The 24,063-nt window shown below is 38.4% G+C and overlaps 1 long non-coding RNA gene across 2 annotated transcripts in view; it reads right to left on the bottom strand.

The window, feature by feature from the left end:
- Positions 1 to 16,512, bottom strand: part of LOC140700488 (uncharacterized) — a 40,782-nt gene extending 24,270 nt beyond the window's left edge. For both annotated transcript variants that reach the window (XR_012078893.1, XR_012078895.1), the window contains exons 1-2: positions 15,747 to 16,512; positions 4,229 to 4,346 (exon numbers count right to left, since the gene is read on the bottom strand). This is a non-coding gene — a long non-coding RNA (uncharacterized lncRNA). The remainder of the gene's footprint in view (positions 1 to 4,228; positions 4,347 to 15,746) is intronic.
- Positions 16,513 to 24,063: the final 7,551 nt, after the last annotated feature.

Genomic DNA, 24,063 nt, shown 5'->3' with positions numbered 1-24,063 from the left:
GCTTTTACTTTTTTTACATTACATGTTTGTAAGATTTTTGAATTGAAATTTATGTTTTTGGGGTGCACAATATCCTTGGTGATTACACTGAGCTCCGATCCAGCGTCATGCGTCTGAGGTAAGATGTGTAAAACAGAACAATTTCTAGTTCCTTTCTTTAGAAGTATTTTTCACAGCTGAGGCAAAATTAAAATCTGAGCAGCCAATTCAATTTCAAAGAGGGAAGAAAAAAATGAAACTTTGGCCATTTATGAATTTCTTGAATGCTTATTATGTTCCCAGTACTTTGCTAACAGTGATTTTTTGATAGGATTTAAGCAAGGCTGATGGTCATTCTGCAAATGTCAAGACCCCAAAGTGAATATGCTGATCTGTATTTTTGGAATAGGCTGCTGAAATATTTCTAGAACAGCAGGTAATTGGTGTCTCCACTTCAATTTGTGTTATATAGTAATGGCTTCAGGGACATTTAATATTAGAGAATCCAGCTCTTCAGAAAAATCACACATATTAAAATAGTACTCTGAAAGAACTCTCTGGGAATACATTTTGGGGTTTTAAGATATATACTAAGAACCAATAAACTTCTTGATGCCACAGCCATAACACTGTATGGGCGTTTCATGAACTATAATGAAAGACTTTGTGGGACATGATTATGGAAGACGGAAGCCTGATGAAGTGGAATCAATAACGTATCAGTATGAAGCCTGAATCACTAATAGGTTTTAGGGTCATGTGATGGTTGAAGGTCAGTGAGCCTGAGTTTCTCCATATATTAAATGGGGACGCCGTCACCTAACTCCCAGAGCACTTGCAGTCATAGTTTAAATGAAATATAATTGTGTCAAACTCCTGCTTAATAATATGTTGTTCAATAAACATTACATCCCCTCACCAAGATTTACTGGTTGCTTTCTCTTGGAAGCCACATAAAGGAATTCTAGTGATTTGGTGACTTTCTTTGAAATTGACTTTTGTTTTCATGTGGCTTTTTAGTGACTTCCTAAGGCTGCTTCCTGCTGGAGTAATGTATTGCTCTATGCGTTCTCATGTGTTTCATCCAAGCACTCACATACTGGGTGTAAAATAACTTTAAATTGTTTCCAGGTCCAGCTGGATGGGATCCCACTCTCCCTTGGAACTCAGCTTGTAGTGATCTGTTACTCATCACAGGTATCAGACCAGAACAGACTCCAGAATTTATAAAATGCCTTTCTGCATCATCAGTTTTACTGAACTATTACTTATTGTAGTTATCATGTGTTTCAGAAAGTACCTCATGCAAATCTTAGAGTTGTATTTTATAGATCACTCAGATGTGCCATGCATGTCACCTGGCTCATTTTTATCTCAGTTTCTTATAGGAATGGAGGAAGGCTGAAAGAGTGAAATTACTTGGATGACGAAAGTTAATATGTAAATCTGTGTAATGTCTCTATGTCCCTATAAGCAGGTGGTAATATTAGACTCATCATTTAATTAAACTCCACTTTTCATTAAGCACTTTTTCATTATACAAGCACTGTAACAGAATATAAATGGTTATTAAGTATCAAATATTCAGGAAGTGAGTTCAAATGGCACCAGTGGAACTGACAGTGGCAAGGGGTAAGTTTGTGACTAAGGTTAGGACAGATTCTCTAGAATTATGTACATATGTATGCACGTACGTATGTATGCCTGTTTGTATGTAGTGTATGTGCATCTGTGTGTGTATGTGTCTTGATACTAACTTCTTTCAAGTAGCTTTGTGCATTAGAGATTTATCTGTATTAGGGGTGTATCCATAGTTCATTTCTTTTTATTTCTCTGTAGTATTCTTTATTTGGGATCTTCCACAGCTCATCAACTCAACAGCTGGAGTCAATTTCCATTTTTTAGTAGTTATGACTATAGCTACCATAAACATTTGTGTATAGATTCTTACATGAACCTATGTTTCTCTTTTTTATGAGCTTCTGTTAGTTCTGTTAGTGGTGCACAAGGAATTTGTTGATTACATACATGTTGTTAAATTTGTAGGCACAAGTTTGTTCATAGTGTCATCTTTTAGTATATGGTATCTGTAGGACCTGAAGTGATGCCCTCTATATTTCATTTAGAATACTTCTAGTTTTCTTTGAAAGTTTTTCTTTTATTCCTGAGTATTTAGAAGTGTGTTGTTTGCTTCTCATATAATTGGCATTTTTCCAAATATAGTTCTGTTATTGATTTCAATTTTATTTTGTATGGCCAGTCAATATACTTCATATGATTTTAGTTCTTGAAGTTTGTTAATATTTGTTTTTTGGTTCAGAATGTGGTAGATCTTGGTGAATGTTCAAGTACTGAAAAGAAGGTATACTCTGCTCTTTCTGAGTGGAATATTCTATAAATATCACTTAGGTTCTGTTCGTTTGATGGTGTTATTTAGAACTTTTATATATTTATTAATTTTATAACTACTTGTCCTATCAATTACTTTAGGATTGTTGAAATAGCAAATTTAAGTATGAATTTTGTTCACTTCTTCTTGCAGTTCTATCAGTTTTGCTTTATGTATTTCATATTTCTGTTTTTAGTTACATACATGTTAAGAATTGTTGTGTTTTCTTGGTCAATTGTCCTTCTTAACATTAAGTAAAGTCTCTCTATCACAAGTAATATTTATTGTTCTAATGTGTACTTTTCTGATATTAACAAGCTAGCAACTCCATTTGATGAATTAAGTTCAGTATTGTAAACACTAGACATTTTTGCACAGATACAAATAATAAAACACAACAGTGGAGATAAAATGAAACCAGAAAAAGTATTCAGCCCACAAGTAGATAGATAAAGAGGGAAAAATAAAAAAAAAGTGGAAAACACCCAAAACAACTATCAGGTTTGTAGATTTTAAGCCAAACGTATCAATAATTATATAGAGTAGAACTGGCATAAACAAATCAGAGAACTGAATTTGTCAGATTAGATAAAAATATCAAGGTCGAAAAAACTGTCTAGAAGAAATCCACTTTAAATTTATAAACAGGGATAGACAAAAGTAACCAGAGAAAAAGAATAACAAGATATAAGAAATGTCATGTAAATATCAATCAAAATAAAGCTAAAATTTTTTTCCATTTTATTCTTAGTTTCTAAAATTTCTTATGTTTATGTTATCTTTTTCATGAGAGATGTTAAATTATTAATTGTAGTTAATTTAAATTCCCTGTCTACTAATTTTGTGTCATCTATGAGTCTCATTCTGTTGAATATGTTGTTCTTGATGGTGAACTGTATTTTTTTTTCTTTGCTTTGTGTGTGTCTATTGATAGTTTTCACTGATTGCCAGAAACAGTGTGCAAAACAGTAGAGACAGAAGTACATAGTATTTTTGCTTGGAAATGGGCACAATTCTCCTTCTGCTATGATGTTAACATGGGGATTGAGTTAATCTAGACAGGAGTTGAGCTAGTTCTGTATTTTGTTGGCAATATTTTTTACCTTCAGTTCACAGCAATTTCAAATTCCTCTGTTCTGCTTCTTTCTTAGGGTGAGGACTGTTGGTCGGGTTTTTTTCCCCACCAACTTTCCTGCTCCAACCTCGACCTTGGGCCTTCCCTGTGTGTCTGAACTGCAGATGGGCACTCTCTCTACCCTCTTGTCCTTCTCCAGCAGTAGAATGTCTTCTTGTTTGTTATTCAGTACTACACTAACCTGGTGGTGGGTCGTCTGAGAGGGCCCTTTGTTGTCTCGGATCAGCCTTATTCTTAGACAAGACCTCTATACTGATGCCCAGTGGGTAGTAACTCCTCTGTGACTCAGCTCCTTCGTCTGCGATGGACAATCTCTAATGGTCTGGCCCAGGATGATTTTTCTGCCCCTCCCCCAAACGTAGATGGCTTTTCCTTTGTTATTTCTTCCAGTCGCAGTAGGTCTTCACTGTGCTCTGGGGATGGCCCGGCTTTCTCCTTTGTCCTCAATGGCTTAAATCTTTTGTTCCTCAGGGTCTCTTTGGGACTTCATTCCTTTCTGAACTGGTGACTGTGCCCCTCCTCTAGACCTGTGCCACCAAAGAAGGCTTTCTTCAATCTCCTTCCTACCATTATTCTTTCTTGTGAGTGCCCAATGGCCATGAAGAAAAACCTGTTAGAGGGTGCAATTTCCCCTGAATCTAATCACCCAGAGTTCTTCCACTCTCTCGTTACCCTATACACACCCTTTAGTAATTTGTTAAAAAAATTTAGCTATTTTTTCTTACCTGCTTGAGTGGAGGTGCTGTCTTTTTCCTGATGCCACAGGTAAGCCAGTACTTATGTTCATCTCCTCTAGGGAAACCTCGTCATATCCTAGATTTCAGGCTGTTTGTTTACAGCTCTCTGATGGGTTCAAAAAAAATGAGTATATGCTTTTAGTGTTTTATATATCATTCTGTTATATTATTTTTCATTTTCATATTTATAACTTTTATACCTTCATTTTGAGTTATAATTAAAGCAAACATTTTAGTGATTTTATCTAATTCAGTTATATAGTCTAGAGCGTATTTAAGTAAACTAGATTAATTCTAATTCCTTCCTCAATTTTCATTAAAAATTTTTTTTTCTTTTTAAAGTCCAAAAATCCTTTTTTGGGGGGAGGGTGTGATTAGGTATTTATTTATTTATTTATTCTTACTTTTCAATGGAGGGGATTGAACCTAGGACTTTGTTCATGCTAAGCACACACTCTACCACTGAGTTATACTCTCCTCTCCCTCACCAATTTTCAGTGCATAACAATTAAATTGTTTCCATATTTTAAAGGTTTTTTAAAAAATTTTTACTGCTATAATCTGTATAATCATTTTCCCATATAAATCTTACAAAATATTTAATTCATTTAAAGTTTTCAAACTTTTACCATTGTTAGATTTTATTGTGGATATCACTATTACAAAATTCAAATTTTCCAGGTCAAAACTTTTAAATCTAGATCTTGTAAATAATGCTAAATTGTTCTTTAAAAATGTAGGCAGTAATGATTTTATTTTGTATTCTTTATTAGATATAATCAGTATCATTCTGTGTTGACTATTTCTACTAAGTCTATTTTTTTCTGGGATAATTTTTGTAAATTTTAATTGTAATGAATGGATATGAATCTATTTATGTTTACATTTATGGTATATTTTAGTTTATACATTTTAGTTGTTGTAATTTTCCTGTTGTTTATTTTTACAGTGATGTTTACTAGGCATTGGATAGAAGCTTGTAGTTTAGTCTCTGGAGCAAATAGCGACAAACATAAACAGGAAAAGGGCATTCAATGTGGACATATATTGCTATAGGAGAGATACGGAGACATCATTTCAGGCTATAGAAGGGGATGAAAAATTCTAATAAAGGGCAAGAATCATCAAACCAATGACAAGAGAAACGGTGGATAGGTATAGAGACCAACACAAAAGAAATAATGAGGCTATACTGGAAAAATAGGAGACAAGCTCGATTAGAGACAGGTTATTAAACATTTCAGAGTGGCTTACAGAGCTTGTGAATAGTAATAGCAAAATGGGCCAAGGTGAGGAATAGCCTGTGCTGGAATCTGCAAACCCTCCCCTCCTTCACAGACATCTGAGGAGAGGTTTGTGAGCAGTAATACTGGACTACAAAATTTCCTTGGAAATATATTCCTTCTATAAATACGAATCAGTAAAATAAAGTGTGTGCCGTGCATCTTGTGTGGGGATGACATACTTCTGCCTGATTCTTTATTAGTAGTGCTGTGGCCACATACACTAAATAAATAATATGCAATCTTTAAGTATGCTTTGGAAGGCTTTGTAGAATTTGTATATAGAAAAAAAAAGTAAATCGATTATTCACACACAAAATTGAACAAAGTTGAAGGCAAAGATTTATAAAATTTCACATTTTCCAATGTAATTAATTATGGGTGTGTGTGCGTGTGCATGCACATGCACTTTGGCTAAGAGAATTGCTGAGCAGTAATTTAGTCAGATAATAAAATGCACTGCTTTTGCTTATATTTTTTTCTTCAGTGCGGTTTTACATGATCAACACACCTTATAGTTATGTGTATTTTGATTATTTTGTGAATACCCACATCACCCCTGATGCTCTCTAGCATCAAAAGAATAGGCTTAGTCCTGTCTTAAGCCAGACTCAGAGGAAAGTATTTCTCACAGATCTGCACCTAGATTTCACTCATTACTGATTTTTTCCCATAATCACCCCCAAATTCTGACTCCTTTTGCATCATGCTACTATTGTTAACAATTTTCAATAAAGAACAGTATAACCTATTACAAAAACAAGTAGAAGGAAAAGAATCTGATGCCCATGTGGTAGGTGAGAGTTTTATCTTTAAGTTCAACTATTCATTCCTTCATCTGAAGGTATTTCTTACACACCAGAAACTATTCTAGGTACTAAGGAGATGGCAGTGAGTAAAACTGACTCAATCCCTGGCGTCATAATGTCAAATTCCACTTGGATGAGACAGAATATACACAAACAAGGTAAATGTATTTGTTGATGATAAGTGCACTAGTTAAAAAAACACACGCACACACAGAAAGGAGGATCAGGAACAAGTATTAGGAGAGACAATTTTACTTGTCACTGAGCGATTAACTGAATTGTAGCAACATCCTGATGGAGATCAGGGGCAAACCACTCATATTTCAAGATAGAGTATAAAGACAGTAGAGAAAACAAAACCTAACTTTGGTAGATGCATGCCTGATCTGTCTGAATTAACAAAAACAAACAACCCCCCTCCCCCAAACCCCAGTAAGCCATTGTAAGAATCTTGGCATTTACTCTGATTGGGACAGTAAGGTGTTAAGAGGCTGCACAAAGGGATGAAGTGATGTGACTATTTCAGTGGGATTGCACTGGTAGCTTTACGGAGCATGGTCCTTTGGCAACTAAGAGCAAAGGCAGACAACATTTAGCCAGCTAATGAGTCATGGTAATGGCCTGTTTCAGTGAGTTTGTGTGGGGGCCGTGAGAAATGGTCAAATTCTAAATATATTATGAAGATAGAGGTGGCAGATTATCTTGATTGGTAGGATGAGAGAAAAAGCAAGGATGATTTAAAGTTCTTTTCTTTTTCCCCTGAGCAACTGGAAGGACAGAGTTCCCATTAAACAAGAGGGGGAAGGCTATATAATAGGTTTGGAGAGAAAGATCAATATTTCAATTTTGGACACATCAGTTTTGAGTGTTCAAGATGAGATAAACAGACAGAATAAGTAAAGTTATATAGGCAGTTGAATATACAAGTCTGAAATTTCACGGGAAATCCAGACTGAAGGTATAAAGTTTGAGGTCGTTATCATCACCATCATGTATTTAGTATCAAAGTCATTATATTGGATAAAGTTTTCAAGTTAGTGAGTATACACTTCCAAGTGAGCAGAAATAAGTTAAAGAGGTATAAGGGCTCATTTGAGACTCAGAAACAAAGAATAACCATTGAAGAATAATGAGAAAAAAGAAAGAATCCTATTCCACTCATAGTCATTGGCTACTTTTAAATTGCCAGGCATTTTAATATGTGATTTAATTTAATCATTGAAAATTGTGTATAGGAGAGGAAATGATCTCCCTGCTATAAATGAGGAAAATAATTTGGAAGGATCATCTTACTCAAGGACACATATTTTAAGTAGTCAATATTGTATTTGAATTCTGGTTTTGGGATTTCAAGTTAACTTTCCACTATTCAGGTAACTCATGGTCCCTTTAACCCTTTTTTCTTTGGATTCACTAGATGAAAGTATCAACTCTGAACAGAGGCTTAAATATTACAAAATGAATACAGTTAAGCACCGGCCACAACAATTTAGTAAACATTTTGGCCATAATCTGAGGTGATACTAGTAAGTCTGGCAAGAGTTTGAAGTGTGTAAGGAGGATGAGAGAATTTGAAACAAGCAAAGGACAGTAGGCAGGACAGATGGAAAACCTGGGGCTCTGCACATGTAAAGTAGGCTTGAGTAGGTTGCTCAGTGGAATTCCAGGGCTGCCAAGGATCAGGATGAGGCACTGAGTTCCTGTCATATACGACATGAACGTGATATTTTTCTTAGATGTGAAATGAGTAAGAAAAAAAGTAAAGAACACATCAAGCTTTAACAAAAGTTCAGTAAACACTTATTAAGTACCTACTAGCGAGATGATGGAATCTATGCTGGTTCAAAGATACAAGTGTAATCGTATGATGTGATCATATCTCTTGTTTTTTGTTTTCTACTAATTCTCAAGTACCACTGCAGGAATTTCAAAATCCCCATTGTATACATTTCAGTGCTTCTGCATCCCTGTATTTCATGTCAGTTTCTTTAGCTACAGCAGTGAATTAAGAAGAAATAAAAGAAAAAGCCTTTCACTTGGCCTTTTACTATTCATTGCTAAAGATCTCTTCTAGTGAGAATAACTTTGAATGCTAATAATTTGCATCATGGATGTAATTTTTGAATAGAATTATTATATATCTTGTAAACACAGGTGTTTAGAATTTAGACCCAAATGGATCCCTCTGTGAAAAAGAAGAGTTGGTAAGTTACAAAATATCTTATTTTCTCTGTCTCATTTGCTATCTATGTATAATACTACCCTGGTTTATAATATCAGTTTTCAGCTATGTGTGTGGCAGAGTGATGTCTGGTAAAGTTTCATTTATCATTATTTATGAATAGATTCTATGGAGCATAAAACTTGCTGAAAGCTCACAGGTAAAAATATTTCAGGACAAAAGTGAAGTTACAGAGGCAAGCTCTGCTATTTAAAGGTTCCAGAACCAACTGAGCAATAAATATGAGTCTGGAGTTCTTATCATCCTAGTAACAGTACCTGCGAGTCACAGTGGACCCACAACACCGCCAATCCCCCAGCACTGGAAGCACCCTGAGGAAAATGCTTGCCTGCTCTGATTTTGTTGGACAGTGGTCTCTATCTGAAATTATATTATCCCTGATTTGACCTAATTATTTGTATCAGTACAAACTCCTGGGAATTCATTTGACTTCCAGGATCAAGAAAGGAGACTCTGGAATCCTAACCAACTTCTGTTACCCTCCTTTTCATGAGTACTTTTTTGTTTTAAGTCAATAGTTCTTAAGTGTAGTTCATGAATACCAGGGGGTCCCAGAGATAATTTCAGGTGATTTGAAGATTAAAATTTTTTTCTATAATGATATGAAAACATCATTTGCCTTTTTATTATGTTGACATTTGCCCTGATGATACAAAAGCAATGGTGGGTAAAAAGCTCTTATGTTTTATGTTGTTACTTGAAAAAAAAGCCTAAAAAATTATGGTTATTCAAGCTTGAGATTTTGGTATACATTTTCTCCAAATGTATGAAGTGAGTGTCTCAACTGGCAGGAGTTGTTGGCACAATGTGAGTTTCCCAGAGAAAATGAGAACTTTGGAAAACTTGACTCAACCACTGTGAGCTTGACAGCTTTTCAGTACATCTACCAGTTTTGTACCACTGTGTAACAAGTCATAAACTTAGTGGCTTAAAATCATAATCATTTATTAGCTCTCAGGTCTATAGAGCTGAGGTCTGGGCATGGTACAGCTGAGAGCTTAGCCTTACAAGGCTGAAATTTAGATGTTAGCCAGGTTGCATTCCTTTCTAGAACCTCAAGTCCTTTCCCGAGCTCATGTGCTTGTTTGTAGAATTCAGTGGTTGTAGGACTGACCCCACTTTCTTATTGACTGTTGTCCAGAGGTCACTCTCAATTCCTAGAGGCCACTCTTAAGTCCTACCATGTTCCTTTCCCCTCCGACTTCCAGTCCAGTAATGGAGAATTTCCCTCCTGTCAAATCCCAGTCTTTAGAAAGAGACTAGTGCCTGTTAAGGGTTGACCTATTTATAATTAGGCCAGTCTTACCAAAAATAATCTTTTCTTAAGGTCAGCTGTGCCGGGTAGCATAACTTCATCATGGTAGTGAATCTCATCATATTCACAGGTTCAAGGAGAGCATAGTGTACAGGATGTATACTGATGCTGGATACCCACCACCTCACAAGCTCAGTATCATGTCATTCCTGAGCACAGAGTGGATTTGTATCTTTAGGTCTGGATTAAAGTTTCCTTTCAACCTTCAGAATGCAAATAACCTTACTCTACCACTTCTCAGACAACTGGGTTATTCTTTAATCTTTAAAACAAAAAATTACTCTGTGCCTGGAGGAAGCTCATTTCCACCCTTCTGGGGAGATTACCTCCCCGCAGAAAAAACTAAAGGGCCTGAAGTCCATAATGCTCAATCTTACCCTGTCTGTGATGGAGTGTTCATTACAGTAAATTTAAGATAATTTTCCGATACTGCTAGGAAAAAGGAAAGGACAACAATAAACAAATGCTCTTGCTGTTAGGATTCTTGAACACAAAAACGTATCTGAAGCAGTCCTTGCTTCCCCCAAGAATCTTACAATATGGCAAAAGGCAGAACTCTAAACCTAATTCTATTGTTAAATGAGCCCTATTCTAGTTTCCATACTGGTTCCCAGAGTTTCTATATTATATGGAAATGATCTGTCTATGCACTGGTCATTGAGCACTCTCAGTTTGCTGGGTATTTAATAATGACAATGAGGATGTGATAAAATGAATCACATATATATATATCATTTACTTTCCTTAGCATTATAACTTAGTGCAATATTTCTGTGGTACTGGTATTATTCCAATTTTATAAACCAGGAAACTGAGGCACAGAGGAGTTGCATATGGTGTCCCACATCCTGTGATCTCACAGATAGTAAGGGACAAATTTAAGTTTACACCTGAGGTAGTCTAGTTCCTGAGACTGAATTCTCAGTCTTTATACCTTGCCGCCTCTCTTAAATCTCTAAAAATTATTTAAAAAACCATAAACTTCAATATAATAAACACTATATATGAGTGTTATTTATAATATCAAATGTCCAGTAAATGCCATAAAGAGTCTCTCTATAACAATTCTCAGGCATCCTTGAGGTTTCACTTTTATGGGAAGAAAAATGGCAGGAGAGACATAATTAACTATAACCATTTCTTGTGAACCTAGCTGGGCACTTTTATATGCAATTTATAGAACAGCTAATATTCATTCATTCATCAATAGAAATTATCTGTTAATCTTCTTGAAAGTAATGGAAGGCTAAAGTTCTAGATTTATTTTTTTCTCTCTCCATCCTAGAACTGAATCAGATAATCTCTTCCCAGGACTTCAAGGATAGGTCATTTCCTATACAAATCATTCCTTTTTATATCACCCAAAGCATCATTTTTCACTATCAGTCTGTTTTCTCAGGTAAATCTCTATTGTTGTAGAATTAAGGTCCTGGAGGTTAACTGGCCGTCTTCAGAAAATGAAATGACCCCAGAATGATCCCCCCCCCCTTTTTGTCTTTTTTGGCATGAAAGAGTAATAATTTGCTTTTGATTATACAGCATCATTAAATATTGTCATTAGAAGAGGCTCTGAAAGCCATGTGGTCAGCGTGACAACAAAGACACTGAGTCTAAGAGAGTTTAGATGAGTTGTTAAAGTTCACACAGCTAATTACTTGCACAGCATGGATTAAAACAGAGAGCTCCTGATTCAAAGTCTAGCGGTCTTCATCAGGATGATGTGATACCCAGGAAAGCCGGTACGTATTAATATAATCACATTTCATGACAGACCTCCATGCTGTGGGTATCTGACAACAGAGACTAGACTATAAAATTTATTCTCCTTTCCCTTTAAGGTTCTTAACAAAGAGTTGAAGTGAAAGAAATTCATATTCTTTTTTTTTATATGACGCTTTTGTTGACTTGAATAACAATCATAAAGTGGTGAAAACAGAAGTTCTTCTTCAACTTAATTATAGATACACTAGTAGTTCTTTGTAGTCAACTCTTAATTTGCATGTCTAATGTCTTGAATTATCTTTCCACATTTAAATTTATTAAGAGAAGAAAAAAGTGATTGTTAAACAAATCTACATACATTAAGCAAAGCTTTTTTCCCTCTCTGCTTTGAAAAATACCCTGTTCCATATTAGGGTTTAAATAAATGGCAATATTTATTAATTCACAAAGACTTATATAGCTTTGTGATTATGAACAAGGGAAAATATTAGAAAAGGTAAAGTTAGCAAAAAAAAATCTTTAAGCAAAAATTCCATGTCAGTCAAAAACATTAAAGCTTGATGCTTTGAAATTCCAATTGCTAAGCCATGGGCACAAAACAAGAAACTAACGAGGTTGACTGAATAAAGCACACACATTCATGAATAGTTGGCAGGTTTTGAAAATGTTAAAATATGGACGTTGGGCTTTATATATGTATAAATATGTATTAATGCTTGTATATAGGTATTTAAAATTATTTACTGGTGCCATTCTTCAGGAAAATAGGAAATAAAAAATATTTCATAGATTGAAAATGTGATAAAAGAAACAGAAAATGAAATATTTGGGACAAAATATGGCACCTATGATGGCCATTAACTATCTAAAAAAGGTTAAAAAGTACTTTCTTGACATTGAATATTTAGGTAGAGTTTGAAATTTAACTTTTGCATTTCGTTTTTCTTAATCAATTGTGCTGTTACGCCTACCACGCAATGCTCAGACAAGGCAGAGCTGTCATCAGAAAGCCAGTTTGAGACGGGGAGGATGAATTTCTACTTACAAAGAAAGGACATGGCAGGATCTTTCAGCCAGGGTTTTAGAGTCAGACCTTGAGTGAAAACGGCCATTAGGGCCAGTATCAATTCAATGTCACTTTGGAAGATGTCAATTAGGATTGCATCTCTGGAGAGATGTTTCATTTATTTATTTATACCATTTACTAAACTAAAAAATTCATCAACTAGATCTATTGTGATTACTTTGCAATATATAAAAATATGGAATCATTGTGTTATACACCTGAAACTAATATAAACTATGTCAATTACACCTCACTATTTAAAAAAAAAAAATCAAGACAGCTCTAGAAAAGTACTATTTTAATTGCTTTCCCTCCAAAGGCAATTTTTTTGGACCAAGTCAAGAATGTTATGGAAGGTTTTATTATGTGAAAGTCTCAACATGTATTGGATTGGCCCCTTTTAATTCTACAGCCCCTCCTTCCATTCATGTTACTATCTCTTAATTCTACCTGCTTTACACTAATCTTCCTTTTTAAATGTGCCCCTATTCCACTATACTATTTTATCCACTGTAGCCTCAGGGCTTTCTTCTGAGACAGTCTCATATTTGAAATGATACTCTCCTTTCATCATCCTTGTACGATGCTATTAGTACCATATTCCTGGATATTCAATGGAGTCAGAGTACGTTTAAAAACACACACACATACACACCCCAGATGCCCCTTAAACCTCAAAAGTTTGCAGGCAGATTCAGATGAATGAGCATGATGTCAAACTGTCTTTAGTACTTTTACACTTTTTAGTTCATATAATTTCCTGTTCTATGCATCATTCTTGGATTCAGCACTGGTGTTTAACATCTTACAGATTAATGAAAAGGAGGATTTCTAGATTTAAACAACAACAACAAAATACTCTGTGTCTGAATCATATCCTCACATTGTTGGAAAAGACATAACTCATCTAACCTAGTCTCTTTCCAAAGTAGAAATCCTTAATCACCTCCTGAAGGGCCAGCAGCCTTTTCTTGAAGGGTAAAAACTAGAGAGAGTTTAGTACTTCTCAAGACAACTCATTCAATTTTTGGCTCAACATCCTTGTTAGAGCACCCTTCTTTTTACTGATTTACTTTTAAAATTTATATTTATGATTATGGTTATACCAAATAAAACAAGATGCAACTGGAACAATTTTCCATTGATTATAGTTAGATTGCCTCTATGTACCTCTTGAAGTTTTCCCTAAATTAACATTACCTGATGACTCTACTGTTTTTGGTATAATGATGCAGTGACAGTTTTATTATTTTATAATTATTTTAACAACTGGCACAGTTCCTCTCAATTAGGTGGCTCTCTTAATTTTTTTAAAAAAGTATTTTAATGGGTTATTAGTGAAAGCGTTAGGAAAGACGTCAGAGGCTATGTTGACTGGGGGCCAGCTGAAAGACAGATGTGTGTGGCTGCTCTGCACAGAAGAGAGAAATGTGTTTTGCCCAAAGAATGAAGTTTTTGTTGTGTAGAAGAGGGAGCCAGACCGAAGGAAGCTGAAAAAAAAACCTCTCTCTTTCCCACTCAAAGCAGTGAATGAAAAAGCCAAGAGACATTTTAAGAATCATGTTGATTTCAATTCACATTTTAGGATATTTGCAGATACCAAGTAAAGCAGCCTCCCTAGGTCTTCTTTAAATTCTGCCATTCATTACTATGTAGCGTGGGTATTGATGTTTCGTAGGTATTGAATTTCACATCTGGGTATATTCTATGCAACAGGCAGAACACACTCATATCAAGAAAGCTTGAGAAAAACCACATGAATATGTGTGCACTGGGAAACTGCAGAAATGTTATGAGAATGCTAAATTTTCATATTCCATAGAATTACACATAAATTTAAAAAAATGTAAAAATTATACCTAAATAATATTTTTAAAATCCCCATTTTTCTTCTCTTCATATAGCTTAAAATGTAGTCCCCAGAAAATAATGCAAAAGTAAAAAAAAAGAGGCAGCTGTTTCAGAGTTCTCATTTGCTCTGTGGCTAATTGAGCTCATTTATGTTTCCAGATATTGAACTCTAAAAATTGAAATATACCCCCCCCCCAAAAAAAGCCTAACAAGTTCCCATGAATGCCCTCTTTCTATTTCAAAAGGTTCTAATCTACCATTTTCAGCTTCAAAGTAAGTATCCCTCACGACATTCATGTAAGTGATCAGTGGGTGAGTTCTGCTTTGAGAAACTTAAATTACCCATTTACTCATTCAACAAATATTTACTGATTGCCTACCCCATGTCAAACACTGGAGTATAAGTTATGTTTACAAAAACGAAGAAAACATTCTTCATCCTGCACATACTCACAACTAGTGGGGTGAACAAGTAAACAAATTAATTTTCTATTTTTAAGAAAATTAAAGTAAGTTTCAGGACACTATGCATAGTTCAAGCTGATTAAAAGTTTTAAAAAGACAGATATAAATCCTTGTATGAAAATGCTTAAGAGATAGACAAAACACTAAATAGTGAGAATAGGGGCAGAGGGAATGAAAACTACTACTTTTTACTTTATACACTTTATATCTTTTTGTACTGTTTAGATGTTTATTTTTGCAGTAATTTCATAATTTTCAATATGCATTATCTGCAATAATATTGTCACAGCTCGATAGAGTGGATTGGCACACAATACTTAGAACAGATTTATCATATTTGGTCTTTAGGTAAAAAATGTTTTAATATTTCCGAAATATACCATTCTGAGCCGTTTCATTCCACCAGGAAAATCAGGGTATTTTTCTCTTTAAAAAAAAAAGGAAATGCCAAAATAATTACATTTAAATAAATAACGTTATGATGATGACATTTAAAAATTCACAAGCAGGCCAAAGCCCTCTTTCTATTTAATCCATGGCTGCTCAGGCCTGAGCCCAGAACTCTCTGGAAAGGTGAGTGGTTTTCTTCTGGAGGAGCGTGAGCTGAGGCCAGGCAGGACCACCTACTTCTCATTCTTCCGCTTTTATTTTTTGTAGGAGAGAAGTCAGACTTAGAACTTGATCTAGTTCGGAAAGGTTGGGGGGACTTCCTGTTACAAATCAGGAAACAATCTAGATGCTTCCAGTGCTCACCTGAAGGGCCTTTGCTTCCAAGATCCTTGTGTTAACAGGCAGCTTCGGCTCCACTCCAGCGTCTGCTGCTTGCGGTGAGTGGGGCAACCCGCACCATCATCCAGGAGCCAGCTGGCCGGAGGATGCCTAAGGCTGTGTGTGACGTTTGTTTGAAAAACTGTGTGCTAAAAGATTGAATCTTTTTTTCCCCAAATGAAGTAGCAATAGTTTGTCCTCTTAAAACACACATAATACATAGGAGACTTGTTTTTAGAGTGGAAAATTATGCCAGGGACAAAGTTAATACAAAGAAACAACAAAAAGTAGCAAGAAAAAGCAGGTTAAGTGCAGCTTCGCGAGGCCAGTATCTCTTTCCGCCAGGCTTGCAAGCTTCCCTCAGTGTCTGTCTGACTGTCCTACACCCGGAAATAGAGGGAGATTCTATTTATCAGGCAACTGCTCCACTGTGGAAAATTGGCAGATGTCTTAAGTGGCTCCACCTGACTTTAACTGGACAGACAAAAGTAAATCATTCCACAGGCTGAAAACCAGCAACAAAAATAAAACTACGGGTACGATGTTCTCCCCAACTGGCATTCCCATCAAAGGTCCTCCATGATTCCAGGGTGTCCAGAGTAGACGTGGAGTGACCTGAATGGCAAGGGCCCGGTTATTTTGTAAGGAAAGGAAGTGCGCCTCAACATACCCAGTTCCGCACGTGAACAGCAGCGCACGGCCGGCCCGGCGCTCAGCCCGCAGGTGGGCGGCGCGGGCGCGGCCTCGGCCGGAAGGACCGTGAGCCTGTACTCGGCCGTGAACGCGGGCGCGGCCGGAGCCCCAGGCTGGTGTCGCCGCGGGCCGCTTTGTTCCAGAGGGCCTCAGCCTCTGAGTGACGGAGTTTGAAGGCCAGCTGCGTTTGTATTTGCGGGGCCTAGGTGAGCCGCCGGGCCCTCCGCGCACCGGGAGGATGCGCGCCGAGCGCGGCAGAGAGGCAGAGTCTCCTCCGGCGCCGCGGGGCTGGCGGTAGCGGAAAGCTCTCGGGCCGCTGGGGCTGGGCGCGCTTCTCCCGCGCGGCCGGCGGCGTGTGTCCTCGCGCAGGGCGCTGGCCACGCTGTCGCCGCCTCCGGCCTTGACCCCCTCCGCCTCCGGCCGCGCCGGCGGCTCCGCGTTCTGGGGCTTGGCGGGCGGGGCGGCCGACCCCTGGCGTGTGTCGCCCGCGCGGGTGGAGGACTCGCCGCTGCCTGGTTCTCCTGGCCGTGGACGGCGCGAAAGGGCCCCGCGTGAGTCCCGTTTTGCTTTACATTTTTTATTGGGAAGAGGTGCCTGTTGCATGGGGTTGACCGGCTGGACAGGGTGGACTGTGACGTCTGCACGGTCCGGCCAGTGGCGCCTAGTGCGGCCTGGCTAATGGCAGGAGTGGGCGCTTTCGCTTTGACTTCTCCGTGGTCTCCATCTCTGGCTTAGGAGGCCGGCCGGCCGCCTGAGTGACCACGGCCTGCCTGGCCACACTTGTTCCGTTTCATTTTTGATGTGTGTGTGAATGTGTGAGTGTGTGTATATGCACACATCTGTAAATTTATTGTCCATAATGTACTGTTGTATTACATGTAATAATATATGATATATAAATATAGAGAGAGAACCATGAGCAAGTATCAAGCAAGCAACTTTTAAAAAATTAATCAAAGCCTGTATTTTACTCACATTTCCTTAATTTTTCTTCAGTGTTCCGTTTTCTGTTCCAGAATACCATTCAGGTTTTAAAATTGCATTTAATCATTGTGTTTTCTTAGGCTCCTCTTGGCTGTGATAGTTTTTCAGACTTTGTTTCTGGTGATTTGGGCCGTTTTGAGGATTACTGGTCAGAAATTTTGTAGAATTTCCCTCAATTGTCATTTGCCTGATGTGGTGGCATCACTGTTGATGTCATCATCTTGCTTAGGTGGTTTTGTCAAGTTTTGCTGCTGTAAACTTACTCCTTTTTGCCCCTTTCCGTCGTGTGCTGGTTGGAAGGGAGCCGGTTTGCACAGCCCACACTTGAAAACCTAGGCAGTTCCTGGTGGGGAACCCAGGAAAGTGTGTGTTGGGGGAGCTATTTGTGTGCTTGGCTAGAGGTTCTGGGACTATGGCTCCCAAGAGTTTCTCATTGTCACTGTTGGTCACACTAAGCCTCAAGCAGTTTGTCAAAATTGCTGTTTCACTGTTCCGCCTCCTTTCCGGTTCTCACAGTTTCCGCTGCCTGTGAGCGGATCTCAGCTCTCACTCCACGGAGGCCTCTGGTTTTCGAGATGACAGGTCCGTGGTTTTCCCTGCCATCTCAGTTTAGGGACAGGTCTGAGAAAAGTCTTTGGGTTTGTCCAGCTTTCTGTTACTGTAAGGAAGGTGTGTTGATTTGCTGGGGCAGCCGTGACAAGGCTGCCATGACACACTGGAGGGCTTCAACTACAAATTTATTTTCTCACAGTTCTGGAGGCTGAAGTCTGAAATCTAGGTGCTAGCGGGGTTGCTTTCTTCTGAGGCCTCCCTCCCGAGGTGATAGGTGGCCATCTCCTTTCTTCTCCCCGTGTCTTCACATGGTCCTCCCTCTGTGTTTATCTGGGACCTCCTCTTCTTACAAGGACACCAGCCAGTCACATTGGATTAGGGTCCACCCTAACGATCTCCTTTTAACCTAGTTACTGTTTCTCCAAATTCAGTCACATTTTGAAGTATCAGGAGTTAAAATTTCAACAGATGAATCCTGAGGGGATACAGTTCAGCTCATAACAGATGGCAGTAACGGTTTTCAAGCTTTTTACATATTGGAGCTGAAACAGGGAACTGCCAGTGAGCAAACTTTTAATGTCAGTGTTTAATGTGCAGTGCTGGGGTGTGCTAAATATTATTAGCAAAAGGTCAATGGTGAATTATCACTAAAGGGTGTATGTTAGGATTTTCCAGAGAAACAGACAGAACCAGTAGGACATCTATATCTATATCTGCGTATCTATCATCTGCCTGTCTGTTTGAAGAGATTTGTTGTAAGGTATTGGCTCACTTGACTATGGAGGCTGAGAAGTCCCACCATCTGCCCACTGCTAGCTGGAGATTCAGAAAAACCTATGATGTACTTTGAAGGCTCATGAGGCAGAGAACCAGTGGTGTGGATTCTAATCAAGGTTTGAATGCCTGAGAACCAGGAGTGCTGAGGGCAGGAGAAAATCGATGTCCCAGAATTAACGCCAAATAATTGGTACCTACTCTTTACAAAGGATGATCTCTTAAAAAAGAATATGATTCCATACTGTCAGGAGCTCAGCTGACCAGAGAGAGAGAGAGAGCTGAACTTCTAGGTGTCAGAGTCACCAGTTAAAGCACCGATGCACAAATGAAAGGAGTAAGCCTTTAATTACTTAACTACAGTGGTATACTCAAGAGTTATAAAAAACTGGGAGGAAGGCAGACTCCGTTTCCCCCTGTTGAGTGGCACAGCCGTCTCGGGTCAGGTAGATCACTGCAGATGTGGTGGGTAGTGGTCGTCTTACCTTTGAGGGAGCCCTGGACAAGAGGAGCCAGCAGTTTTATGGACTGTGGGGAGTTGGCAGAGGGAAGAGGTAGAAGTCTTGGGTGCTGAGTCGGGGTGGGGCAGGGTGTAAGGTTTCTGCCTTCTCCCCATCATGAGACCTCAGGAGATGCGAAGAAGATCTTTACCCATGGACTCAGATAAAGACCTAGGGTGAAGGTGCCTGGGCTAGAAATGGAAATGTGTAAGAGAGTGTGACAGGCTGGGGGGTCCATTTCCTTCACTATGCCTCCCTTCTGAGACAGCTGTGCCCTGGCTGTGCACCATGCCTGGCATGGGGAGGGCAGCTTCTCCCCGTGGGGCCTGACCTGTCAAGCCTTTGCCTGTGATTAGGTCTAAGAAAACTCACATGGAGGTTTTTCACAAGGAGTCCAATTCCTCGTATACCAAATTATCTCTAAAGAAATTGTACCTTCAGAGTAAAGGCAATTATCATCTTCAATATTATTATGGTTGAAAACAAGAAAGCACAGATTTCAAAATAGTTTTTACATTGTTTAGAAATCTTGGTTATGCTGCATAGGATGCCCTAATCAATTGCACATAATATGCACTCAATATGACAAATTTACGGAGAATTTCAGAATAGTTATCTTTTCAGTCAATGAATATACAAGCTGATTTTCGTTTGAAATTGTGAAAGGAAATTTGGGATAATTGTAGAATCATTGAGGAAATGAAGTAAACTCAAACAGGGATCTTTTTATTGCAGTACAATGAGTAAACAAGCAAATGATTTATATTTCAAAAGACAGTAATTCTTAAACTTTACCTACAGAAAGCTTACAAAATTGTTTATTATCTAACAATTTCAGGCTTTCTGATTGAGTATGTTACAGGTAAACCCTAAGACTCTGCATTTTTGACAAGCTGATTGAGGTCATTCGTACACATGTGGCCTTGAGATTAGACTTTGAAAAACATTTCTGTTTGATTAATTTGAAGGGAAAATTTTTTATTGTAAAATGAAGGGAAATAGTTTGATATGGTTTAAAAAAAAGTCAGGGAGTTTTTAGTGATGTCTGATCTGAGGTCTGCTTCTGAGTCTTGCTAAAAATTAATCTCTCTGCTCTTAGTTTCCTCATTGTTAGAATATTGTGCATTTAATTGCACAACTTCAATGTTTTGATTAAGTTCTAAAATTCCATGTGGATAACTAAATTATACGATGTCATGTAAAAGTTATTTTACAACTTTTAGAATCATTCAAGTCTCACAAATATGTGAATTCTTTCAAATTTCTCATTGGTGCAGCTTTATATAAACTGTATTTTTCTGAGTTGAATGACATTCACAACCTTCTGCACACAAGGGGTGCATTTCAGGAAATGGAAGTGCTCACCACTCTATGGACTCCCTCTGTTTATGTCAGGGTGGCCTTTGTTCTTCATTTTTGTAGCTAAAAGGGATGACAGATTTTCCATGAAAGAGCTTGACATTGAGAGATTTATTAATTGATTATAACATTTGGAGTGAGGACTGTCTTAGGTTTTAATTTTGTTTTCTCTTTTAACTGATAAGTGCATTACAACCAGTTGTTTCTTTGTATATAGTGAGTCTTGAATTCCCATAAGAAAAAAAGAGCATCTTATACAATAATGTTTTAATTTTAATCCATTTGGTTCCCTTCCTTTTAGAAACACCATAGGGATGTGATTAGGTGCAAAGTGTTCAGAAGTCACACTGCCCTATTAAGATCCGAATTCTACAACATACCTGCTGGGAAATCTTAGGCAAGCACTTAATGAACGATCTGTAACTTAGTTTCTCAGAATCTGTAAAACAGGGATGTTAATAATAATGGCTGTCTTGCTTTTTCATAACGTGATCATGGTGCTTTCCATTTGGAGCTTGCTTTCAGTCTTTGGGCATACACTAAACCATATTTTGAGGAAATCTTGATTAAATTCATACATCAACAAGCAAGTGTAGAGAGTGTCACACTCAAATATACTACTTTCCCAAAACTTACCGCTTACCCCAGATAACTTTTTATTCAAGGTCATACACGTGTATTAGGACACAGGAAGCCAACTTTGCTCCCTTTCTAAATATTGACCGTGGTAGACTAAATTGCATCATTTTCAATAAAAGTAGAGAGCACTGGAAGAGACCTGACATTTTTAATAAGAATTGACCATGGTACTAAGGGTCAGGTTAATTTCTCAAGCATCAAGTTTAACTTCTGCTTGAGGAAAAATCTGCCTCTGAGAGCTCAGTTACCACCCAAAGTCTTCTTTATGCACAGAGACTGCAGGGTAACAAGAACAAGTGCGCCTGGAGCAAAGCTGTGAGCATAAGGGCGTACCGCTGTAACCTAGTGTCTCACAGAGTCTCAGTAAACGAGAGGCAGGACTTGTCAGCGCAAGTTTCTGTACAGGTAACCTGTGATTCCTCAATAGTACCTTCCCTAAGACAGTGACTGTGACAAGATACCGGCTTTGTGGTTGTCATTTTACATGGCAACCTGGATTTTGCAGATGTAATTAATGTTATTAGTTAGTTACTGGGCGTTTAATCAGAAGGGAGTGTATCAGGGCACACCGAACCACATGAGGGCTTTATAAGAACAGTTGTCTTTGGCTGATGGCCAAGTGGAAACTTAAGAGATTTTCAGAGCAGGAGAAGGCCCTGAAGTACCATCGCTGACTTGAAGATGGCAGCCGCATGTGCAAGAATCTAATTGTCATAGGGAGGAACAAATCTGACTCCATATGAGATGTGTTCCTTCAGCTCTAACCCTGGGCTCTGCTCCCAGTGCCTAGTCATGCTGGTTCTGCACCTTTTGTAAAAGAATGTTGTCTAGAGCCTGAAATACACAGAAAAGCCCATTCTCAAGGCTCTGACCTTTAAGGGTATTAACACCTTTCCATTGATATAAAGATAACAAGTTGCAGAATAGAGAATAGCATTTGTCTTGTTGGAGGTTTATAGGAACATCATGATTTGACCCACATGGATAGCTGCAAGAACAAAGGATTCCAACACCACGAAGTTTGCAACAACAAACCCCACCCCCTCCCCTTTTGGTATAAAAGGAGCCTGAATTCTGACTTGGGGAAGATGGTTCTCCAGGATATTAGTCTGCCATCTTCTCAGTCTGCTGGCTTTCCAAATAAAATCGTTATTCCTTGCCCCAACACCTTGTCTCCCAATTTATTGGCCTGTTGTGCAGTGAGCAGAGCGAGTTTGGAGTCGGTAACATAATGATATCTAGAAGCTGAGAATAGCTTCCAGCCGACAACCATCAAGGAAACAGAGACATTAGACCTACAGCTTTAAGACTAGATTCTGCCAACATCTTGAATGAGCTTTGAAGCAAGTTCTTCCCAAGATCCTTCAGATAAGAGCCCTGCCCAGCAGCTACCTGGATCTGGCCTTGTGAGTCCTGAAAGAACCCAGTTGAGCCAGCACAGACTTCTGTCCTATAATCTGTGAGCCAATGTCTCGGTGTGTTTTAAGCTGCTAATGCATGGTAATTGGTTACTCAACAATAGACAACCTATACAGAATGCTTGAACACTCAGGCTTGTTGGAGGAGGTCATCCAGAGGAGATGGCCACTGGTTGACCCCTGAGCAGGACCCAGGCAATCAGAGAGGTCTCACCCCTTCCCCTGTCCTTGGAATGTGTGTCCGTCCACCATTCCTGTAGCTGGAGCTGTCTCAGGGATGCAGCCTTGAGAGAGAAATGTTGTTGAGACTATGTGGACTGTGTACGTGACTGGATCCTGTTAAGGCCCGTAAATAAACTTTGAAGATTTTGGTGGGCGGCACAGAGATTAGTGTCATGTGTAAGTTCCCTTGCTCATTACCCCTGCCACCTGTCAGTCTGGAGTGATCTGCCTGTTTTCTTCTGTCTGTCATTTTCCTCTGTGTATGGAGGCCAGTTTTGTATTTCACCTGGGGAACTCTCAGGGGGCAAACCGACAAGGCTTCTGTGTGTTTTTGCGGCTCCTCTACCTGCAGGATTGGTGCTGTGATCATCGGAGGGCGTCCACATGACAGGTCTAATGTGTTCACTTCGTGATATGCGTATATACTGGCCAGAGCCTTCTCTTATGCCATCAGTTTTGACAGCATTCCTGGGTACCTGGTGTCCTAGCAAGAAAACCTCAGGATTTTTCTTTTTGTGGTGGGCACATGTGCATTGGCCCACAGATTCCTCAGGTCACGTAAACAACTCTCCTCTCCTCTCCTTACTCCTCCTCCTCTCCTCCTTTTCTGTGAACTTGGAGAAGTTGGTTAACCTCTTGAGAGATTTTGCTCATTTATGAAATGTGGCAAATAATACCTTTGTTATAATATTTTCTTGAGAATACCTTGAAATATGATGCGTGTAAAGCAAATACAGCAAAATCTTAAATGTAGAAAGTAGAAGATGGGTATTAGGCTGTTCACTGCATAATTAGTTCAGCTTTTCTGTATGTTAGAAAATGTTCATCATTAAATTGTTTAAAATAAAGCTATTGCAAAGTGTAGGCAAGAGATGGGTGCCTGGGCCTCAATGGCATTGGTACAGATGGAGTGCTTGAGCTGAACTAAAAGATATTGTCAAAGTAAATTTGCCTTGATTTAGTTACAATTTGTGTATAGAATCAGTAAGATGGCAAAGATTGTTCATAGGTTCCAGACTTGTGCAATTGGTGTCTTGAATGTACCATTCATGTGTCTTCTGCAGAAAAGAAGGACTTATTTGGGGTATGTTTTGGTTTTGATTGCATAAATAGTAAATGTTATATTAGCATCTAAGAGTTTAGAATCTAAGACGTAAAATT

The sequence above is a fragment of the Vicugna pacos genome, chromosome 2 (genome assembly GCF_048564905.1).
Source record: "Vicugna pacos chromosome 2, VicPac4, whole genome shotgun sequence".
Classification (NCBI taxonomy): domain Eukaryota; kingdom Metazoa; phylum Chordata; class Mammalia; order Artiodactyla; family Camelidae; genus Vicugna; species Vicugna pacos.
This window is presented reverse-complemented; position numbering and strand designations above follow the sequence as displayed.